The sequence below is a fragment of the Cicer arietinum genome, chromosome 5 (assembly GCF_000331145.2).
Source record: "Cicer arietinum cultivar CDC Frontier isolate Library 1 chromosome 5, Cicar.CDCFrontier_v2.0, whole genome shotgun sequence".
NCBI classification, from domain to species: domain Eukaryota; kingdom Viridiplantae; phylum Streptophyta; class Magnoliopsida; order Fabales; family Fabaceae; genus Cicer; species Cicer arietinum.
Window position 1 is genome coordinate 41,465,580 of NC_021164.2, and position 8,369 is coordinate 41,473,948.

Sequence of the window (8,369 nt, forward strand, 5' to 3'; positions counted from 1 at the left end):
ATAAAAAGACATAAACAATTTAAAAAGACATAAACAATTTGAAAAAGACATAAACTATATATATTATTAATTTAAAAAATTGAAAAAAAAAAACAATTTGAAAAGTTGCTTTAAGAAAGTAACATTTACAAACTCGAACTTTCTTAAAGAAGTCACCATTTACAAAAGTGACTTGTTACTTAGAATAAAAAAAAATGATATTTTGGTATATAGTTTTGAATATATATAATTTGATAAAAAAAAAAATTGAAATAGAGGTTATTAGAAATAAAAACCCCACAAAAGTCTTCTATCCCTTTTCGAAACTTTGACTAATTTTATTCAAACTTTTTCACCCTATCACTGAAATAAAAAAGGGTAGGCTTTCTCCATCTCCATTTCACAATTTCTTTCTTTGTTTATTTCTCTCTCTCTTTTTTTTTTCTTTCAAAAGTTTGTTTCTATTTTTCTTTCATTCAATTTTAAAGACTTCTATTTTCTTCTTCCATCTATTCATATTTCTGCTTCTTATTTTTTTGCTTCAAATACTATTCGACTTATCTAAATTTCACTACCAATCAACCACCCAAACATTTAGTTTTAATTGGTATAAGTAATAATTATTTATGTTCATAACTACCTAAATTACCCAAATTAAGTTGTTGCATGTTCTTTTGAAATGCTTCTTTTTTACTTTTTCATATTTTGTTTCTTCTAATGGGAAAAAATAAATATTTTTTTTTATACAGTTACAAAAAATTTGTATTTATTTATTTTTCATATCAAAATGTTCAACTGGAAATGAGTTAGGCTTATATTTTTTTTTATTTTTAAGTTATTTTTTGGATTTGAACATGTTTAAAGTTTTAATTTGTGGATTTGAATACTATTTGAAGTAACTGAAATATCACTAGAAGAATGGTTGAATAAAAATATTGTTGTTTTAAAATTTTTAGTGGGCTGTTTTAAAGTTGTATCCTCTATGAGAGGATGAAATGGAATTTATATGAGGATGAATGTATGAAACAAAAAAACTAAAACATATAAAGAGGACACACGTAAATTTATATTGGTTCACCCAAAATGAGTTACGTCAAGTTCTTCACAAACTTGTGAATTCCACTATAGTTCAAAATGACTTGTCCTCTAAAGAGATTTTTTTTTTTAGTTTGTTTTTCAGCCTCACCGGGCTTACACTATTTTTCTTTTCGATTTACAAGTATTACCAAGTTTATATGAACTTGTAATATACAGATTTAGTGATTTGTGAGGAGAGTATGATTCTTTCTCTTTTGCAAAACTTTATAAGAGGATGCTCTAAAATATATAGTTGAAGACTATAGAAAGTGCAAAGAAGGATGATATTGCTCTTCTTAGCTTTGATTATCTCTCTTTTGTATGAGTAGTTGATGTGTTGAATGATGAAGAGTTCTCTTCCTTTTAGAGAGGTTGTGAATCTCCATCCATGAGGAAGAGTATTAAGTGACTGTTGGAGATTTTTTTAAATGTCCATGATCATTAATCTGATTTACAAAAGTGACATTCAGTTGTCCTTGAAATGCATGATCTTAAGAGGACGAATTTGCAGTTTTTCCTTGGATATGAGGTTTGATCTTTCCATAAGTTAGGACATGACTTGTACTTTTTGCTTTTTCCTTTTCCAAAAGTTGTAGTGTCTTGTCTTTCTTGTCAAATACAACACTTTTTCGTATTATGGTACTTTTGGACATTCCCTATGTGTGAGGATGAATGGAACCAGAAGTTCATCATTTCATTGTTCATCCTCTATCTTGGATCCTTTTCTGATGAATTATTTATCCTTTTATTGTTTGTCTCCAAGTACAAATTTATCTTCATTTTATTTTGCAGTGGATTCATCTTTTCTATGATATTGTATATCCTTTATCATAGAGGTTAAAGGGTTATCCTCTTGCTTGTTTATCTTTTAGCTTAAAGAACATGTCAGATTGTATCAAAGATACTTCTTTGGATCAAGGTGATGAGAAATTTGTTTTCTAACATAGATACACTCAAAGAGCAAATATTAGATAATAAGCATAATCATAATCTTTGAAATAAGAAACAATTGAGAGAGATTTTGTCTCAACAATCTCCCTATTTTTTATGATGACAAAATTCTTTAGATTATGATTTTAATACAAGAAATAGTGTGATGTAATGATTATGCTCCCCCTCAACCATATGTGTAATTTTGTTTTTTAAAAAAATTACCCCGCCTCAGCATATGCATAAATGTTTTTTGAGATAACTATTTTCAACCAAAATGTGACTTCGATTCATGGAAGCAGTGATAATAAAAAAATGGTTCAAAAAAGAAGAAGAAAAAACATAATTAGTAATTAGCATAATGAAAAGAGGATTGAAATGTAAAGTTTCAAAAAGTATCCTCTTGTACAAAAAGTTGATAATTTGTTGGTCATAATCTTTCTCCCCATGAATTTGTCAACCATCAAAAAAGTGTGTCAATCCTTTCAGCTACTTGGAGGGGAGGAGTCGTCAGAAGAGGATGTGGTAGACGAATAAGGTAGATCTGCATGTGGAGGTTGGGTTAGGAGCACATGAGTATGGTCTCCAGGAACGTTGGTGGTTATGAGGTGTTTGGTGACCCATTCCAAAAGAAGGCCAAATTGAGCTGTGGTTTCTTGAAAGAGGTGAAACTCGTAAGAAGTTTCTTTTGATCTTTTCTGATCTTTTTAAGAAGCCTTAGTTCTTTATTATTGTGTTTGACTTGTGTCCTATTATCAGACATATAGCGATGTTGGTCTTATGGCATGGCATTTACGCTTGCAATTTTATTCTAGGAGCTGAACCTTTGTCCTGAGAGGAGTTATCACTGGTTTTTTTCCAGAAAGGATTCAATGGAGCTAAAACGTCCAGTAACCTCAGGTAGATAAGTTTTGGATAGTTCACCATAAGTTGTTGGTGGGACTAAGGGATTAATCAATGGAGGAGAGACAAGAATAACATGAGGAATATTAGGAGCAACATTAACCTTTTGGTGCAAGACATTTTGAGGATTTTGAGATGGGCTCACTAGAGGATAAGGTGAAACAAGAATGTATCTTGGATATTTTGAGATGGTTCCCTTTCTTCTACAGCTTGAGTTGCTATGGAAGGTGAGAACTGGTGATTAGTAAGATTCATATCATAATAAAGTTCTTCACCATCCTTCATGGTATGGGGAAGAGTGTCCTCCAAGACGTCCTCAACAGATGGATAATCTTTTGGGGTTTTTGGAGATACATGGTGAGTTGGAAAGGGGTGCAATTCGAGATCAGCTATTTGAGGAGGTGAAGTAGGGATGGGATCTTCAGGAGTTCTCTGCTCTTGCATTGGGTTTGTGAAGACATCCTCAAATGAAGGATAAGTTGTTGATTTTGATGGCTTTGGAGATTTTTGAGTGGTTTTCTAAATTTTTTTCTTTGTTGTTATCTTAATTGTAAAAGACATTTTCTTGTTGGAATGGATGAAGAGATAGTTTTGGTGGAATATTTTTTGTGAGAAGGCTTGTCAGTAAGTTTCAACCTCATTTGATTCACATTTCTTGAAGAAAAAATGTTGTTCAAATACACAGATTATTCGTCCTCTAAGGGAACTTTAAAAAACTTGAATTTTTTTGTCAAGATAATTCCATAGGGGTTTGACTGGCCAAGCCTAGTAGCATTCATCATAAAGAAAAAGATAATATCACCCATGTGTAGAGGAGTCCTTGAGATGAGATGATGCATAATTAAAAGGTCAAGCTCAATAATCTTTTTAAAACTGCGAGCTCTAGGAACAACAAAATGGACACAGATGTTGTGGAGAACTCTACACATTGGGAGGAGCTTGGAGGTAACCTGTGGTTTTGGGGGATTGATGAGAATATTGTTGAGAATAGTAGTTTGAGAAATTTTATACTAAGAGTACTGTGACTCATTGGAAATGTGTGACCGTTCATCACAAATATCAAGGATTTGACATAAGGAAGACGTGGTAGTCTCTAGATGTACCCCTTTGAGGATAATGTTAATGCAAGTATCACCTTTGGAAACGTTAGCAGCGACATAAACACCTTTTACTAGTCTTGGGTATTGTGGTACGTCGATTAACAGAAACGAGGTCCAATGAAGTTGGTCAAAAATTTCTTCAACGTTAAATCCTCATTTCTTCAGACATTCTACGTCTATAGTTTTATCGTTTACAACAGACTTGTCTTGCCATTTTTCAAAGTATTTAGTTTCCAAGTCTTTAGTTTCGAATACTGGAATTTTGGTGGTGTTTTTTGATGAGAAAACACGAGATTTGGTTTTAGAAGAGACTGTTTTAGAGATGTTTTGAAGGAATGCGTTTTGGGTTTGGAGATTTCAGATTGGGTGGTTTTTTATTCATTTGAGTCAACAACATGAATAGTACCGTCTTGAGGTGCTTTCTTAGAAAAAAGAATTCTAGATGTTGTTATGGAGGAGCGTTTGATAGGAGTTGATGAGGAGGCTTTAGACGACGAGGCCTTTTTTGGTTTTGAGGGAGTGAGATGAGAAGGAGGAGATGTGAGGACATGATGAGTTGTGTATAATGGAGGATGGATGATGCTTACAAGTTTAGGATGGATGATGTTTGAGGAAATTTCTTCCTCTAGAGATTGATACTCATCACTTGATTATCCTTCAAGCAAGCTATCTGGAATGGTTGTTGAAATTTTTCATTTTGCAGAGAGTTTTGTTCTTCCCATGTTTCAAATTTTGTTTAAGGGGATTTTTGCCAGTGTAAAGAATGTGAGTTTTGATTTCGTTTCTGATATGAAAAAGAAGTTTTGAATAACTTTTGAATTTTTGAAAGTTGAGCTTTTGATATAAATAATCGTTAGAGGGGGATGAAGGAGTTAGTAGGTAATCATTAGAGGCTAGGGCAATTACAAGGTTAATAAAAACTAGCCTTTTTTGCAATTATTACATGCTGGGTAACGAGGAGGTGGCAAGAAAAGAGGGAAATCAATGGGGGAAAGCGTGCAGTAAAGACAAACATGCAGGCATGAAGGAGTGTGCCAGACGTTTTGATTTTCCAGTGAGGAGGATGAAGCACATCCCAGTTTGTCCATCCCAAGACTTTAGAGGAAGACATTTTTGTTTATGGTTTTGATCCTCAGTTGTAAGGAGTATGAATTATGACCCAAAAAAAATTAAATTTGTATTTTATTTTTATTTTGATATTCTGGTGATAGAGAGTTTATCTAAAATATTTTTGAAACGATCTACCTCGAGAGGTTTAGTGAAAATATCAGCTAGTTGGTTTGCAGTTTCAATAAAAATTAATTTTATATCCCATTTTTGAATATGATCTCGTATGAAGTGGTGTTTAATTTCAATATGTTTTGATCAAGAATGTTGTATGAGATTTTTTGAAAGATTTATTGCACTAGTATTATCACATAGGATGGGTATTTTAACGTACCTTAGTGAATAATCTTCATGTTGATTTTTTACCCATAACATTTGAGAAAACATTGTGCAGCTGAGGCATACTAAACCTCAGCAGTTGATATGGCAATAGTGCTTTGTTTCTTGCATGACCAGCTTATGAGAGATTTACCAAAAAATTGACAAGCTCCACTTGTACTCTTTTTTTCCACTTTGTCTCTCGCATAGTCAGCATCACAATATGTTGTAAGATCAAGATTTTGACATTTTTTATATCATATACCAAGATTAGTTGTCCCAGCTAGATATCTGAAGATTCTTTTTACAACATAAAGGTGTGATTCTTTTGGTGATGATTGGAACCTGGCACATAGACCAACTCCAAATACTATGTCCGATCTACTAGCTGTTATGTATAATAAAAATCCAATCATTCCCCTATAATCCTTTTCAGATATGGGATTTCCTTCATCATCTTTATGTAACATTGAGGATGGGTGCATAGGGATACCAATAATTTTTGTTGAATTCATGTTGTATTTTTTTAGAAAATCTTTTGTGTATTGTTCTTGAAAGATAAAGATGTCGATTTCTAATTGTTTAATTTGTAAACCAAGAATATTTTTTAACTCTCTCATCATGCTCATTACAAATTCGCTTTGCATAAGGATCTTTTCATTTGTAGAACCAATGATTTGTCATCAACGTAAATTTGGATAAGTAGTAGATCCTCTTTAAAGAGTTTTCTTGAAGAGTGGTGTCAATCTGTCATCTTGAGAATCTTTTTTCTTTTAGGAAAGAACATAACCTCTCATACCAAGCTCGGGGAGCTTGCTTTAATCTATAGAGAGCCTTTGAGAGTTTGAACACATGGTTGTGCTTCTTCTTGCTTACAAAGCTATGAGGATTGTGAACATATACTTACTCATTTAAGAAGCCTTTCAAAAATGCACTTTTAACATCCATTTGGAATAATTTAATACATTTATGAGTCGCATAGGCAAGGAGTATTCTGATAGCCTAAAGCCTAGCAACATGTGCAAATGTTTCATTATAATCAATTCTCTCTTGTTGATTGTATCCTTATGCCACTAGTCTTGCTCTATTTCTGATGACTTCTCCATCCTTATTTAATTTATTTTTGAAGATCCATCTTGTTCCAATGATGGTTTTGTCTTGATGATTAGAAATAAGATCTCATACTTTATTTTTTTTCAAATTGTCACAATTCCTCCATCATTTTTGGTTCGAATTGAGATATCATAGCCATGACATCTAAGTTTCCTCTTAATGATTGTTTGATCCTGACTCCATCTGTCGTATTTCCAATGATTTGTTCTGGAGGATGATGAGTTAACAACTTCCATCCTCTAGGAGATTGGATCATATTTTTCCTCTTTATTTGAGTCTTTATTGTTAGAGGATAAATGTTCATCTTCTTCATATTTATCCATATTTTCTAAACACAAGTCATCGAACTCATCAAAAATAACATGCATGGATTCCTCCACATTTTAAGTCTTAAGATTATATATTTTATAGCCTTTTGACGATCTGGAGTATCCTAAAAAGATACCTTTATCAAACTTTGGATCAAACTTTCCCAAATTTTCCTTATTGTTTAATATGTAACATTAACATCCAAATATATGAAAGTATGAAATATTTGGTTTTCTGCCTTTCAATAACTCGTATAGAGTTTTATTCAAAAAATTTCTAATTGATACTCGATTTGAAACATAACAAGTTGTGTTGATTGCTTCAACCCAAATTGTTTTTCAACTTTGGCTTCACTTAAAAAATTTCTAGCCATTTCTTGTAGGGTTCTATTTTTCCTTTCAACAACTCCATTTTATTGAGGAGTTCTTGGGCAAGAAAAATTATGTGATATCCCATTTTCATCAAAAAAGTTTTTGAAAGATTCATTTTCAAATTCTCTGTGATCACTTCTTCTCACATAGATAATTCTTATCCCTTTTTCATTTTGAATTTTCTAACCAAAATTGCAAAATGCTTCAAAATCTTCATCCTTGTGTTTCAAAAACAAAACCCAAGTATATCGAGAGAAATAATCAACAATTACAAATTCATATCTTTTTCCACTAAGACTAGGAGTTTTAATAGGACCAAAGAGGTTCATATGAAGAAGTTCAAGAGGTTGATTTGTTGAGACAATACACTATTAGAAATTTCGCTTTTAGTGATTGATTAGGAGACTAAATTATTTCGGTCACTTTAGAGACTTAATCAGAAACCAAAATACAAAACTGTATAAAGAACAATTTTTTGTCACTAAATTGATCACATATAATATTTAGAGACTGATTTAGCTACTTAAATTTTAGTGACTGAAAAATCGGTCTCTATTATTTATATTTCCTTTTTAATTAAAATTGGCTAACAAAATGTCTATTTTTATTATGACATAACATTTTTTTATTTTTTTTATCGAAAAAATTTATATTTCCCTCTCCAATTTTTCACTGAAATTACATTCCTTATCTAATTAAGAAATAAACTTATCTCTTAATTTTCCTCAAGAAACAAACTCTTTGTTCTTTTCTCAACCAACCACAAACCTTAAACTCTCTAATATGTAAAACAAGCAAACTTCATTTCATCATTGTTTCTTCGTTTCATCACTGTTTCATCATCGCTTCTCTGTTTCATCACTATTTCATCACTGCTTCTTCGTTTAATCTGGTTCAGTCTTTCCTATTCTTAGCGTCGAGTAAGTACCTTAATGACTCCTATAAAATAAGTAGGTTTCTAAACTCCCTAACTTCGAAGTAAAGTAACCCTTAAACTCTACCCGATTGATTCTTTCTTTCTTTTCAACTGAGCTGCATTTCCAATCGATTTAGTTGGTATCGTACCCCAAGTGTATATCCCTTGTTTGTGTAACACTCTTTGTATTGAAACCAGATAATAAGCTTGTCAGGAGAGACGATTTTAAAGACAAAGGTCCTGAAC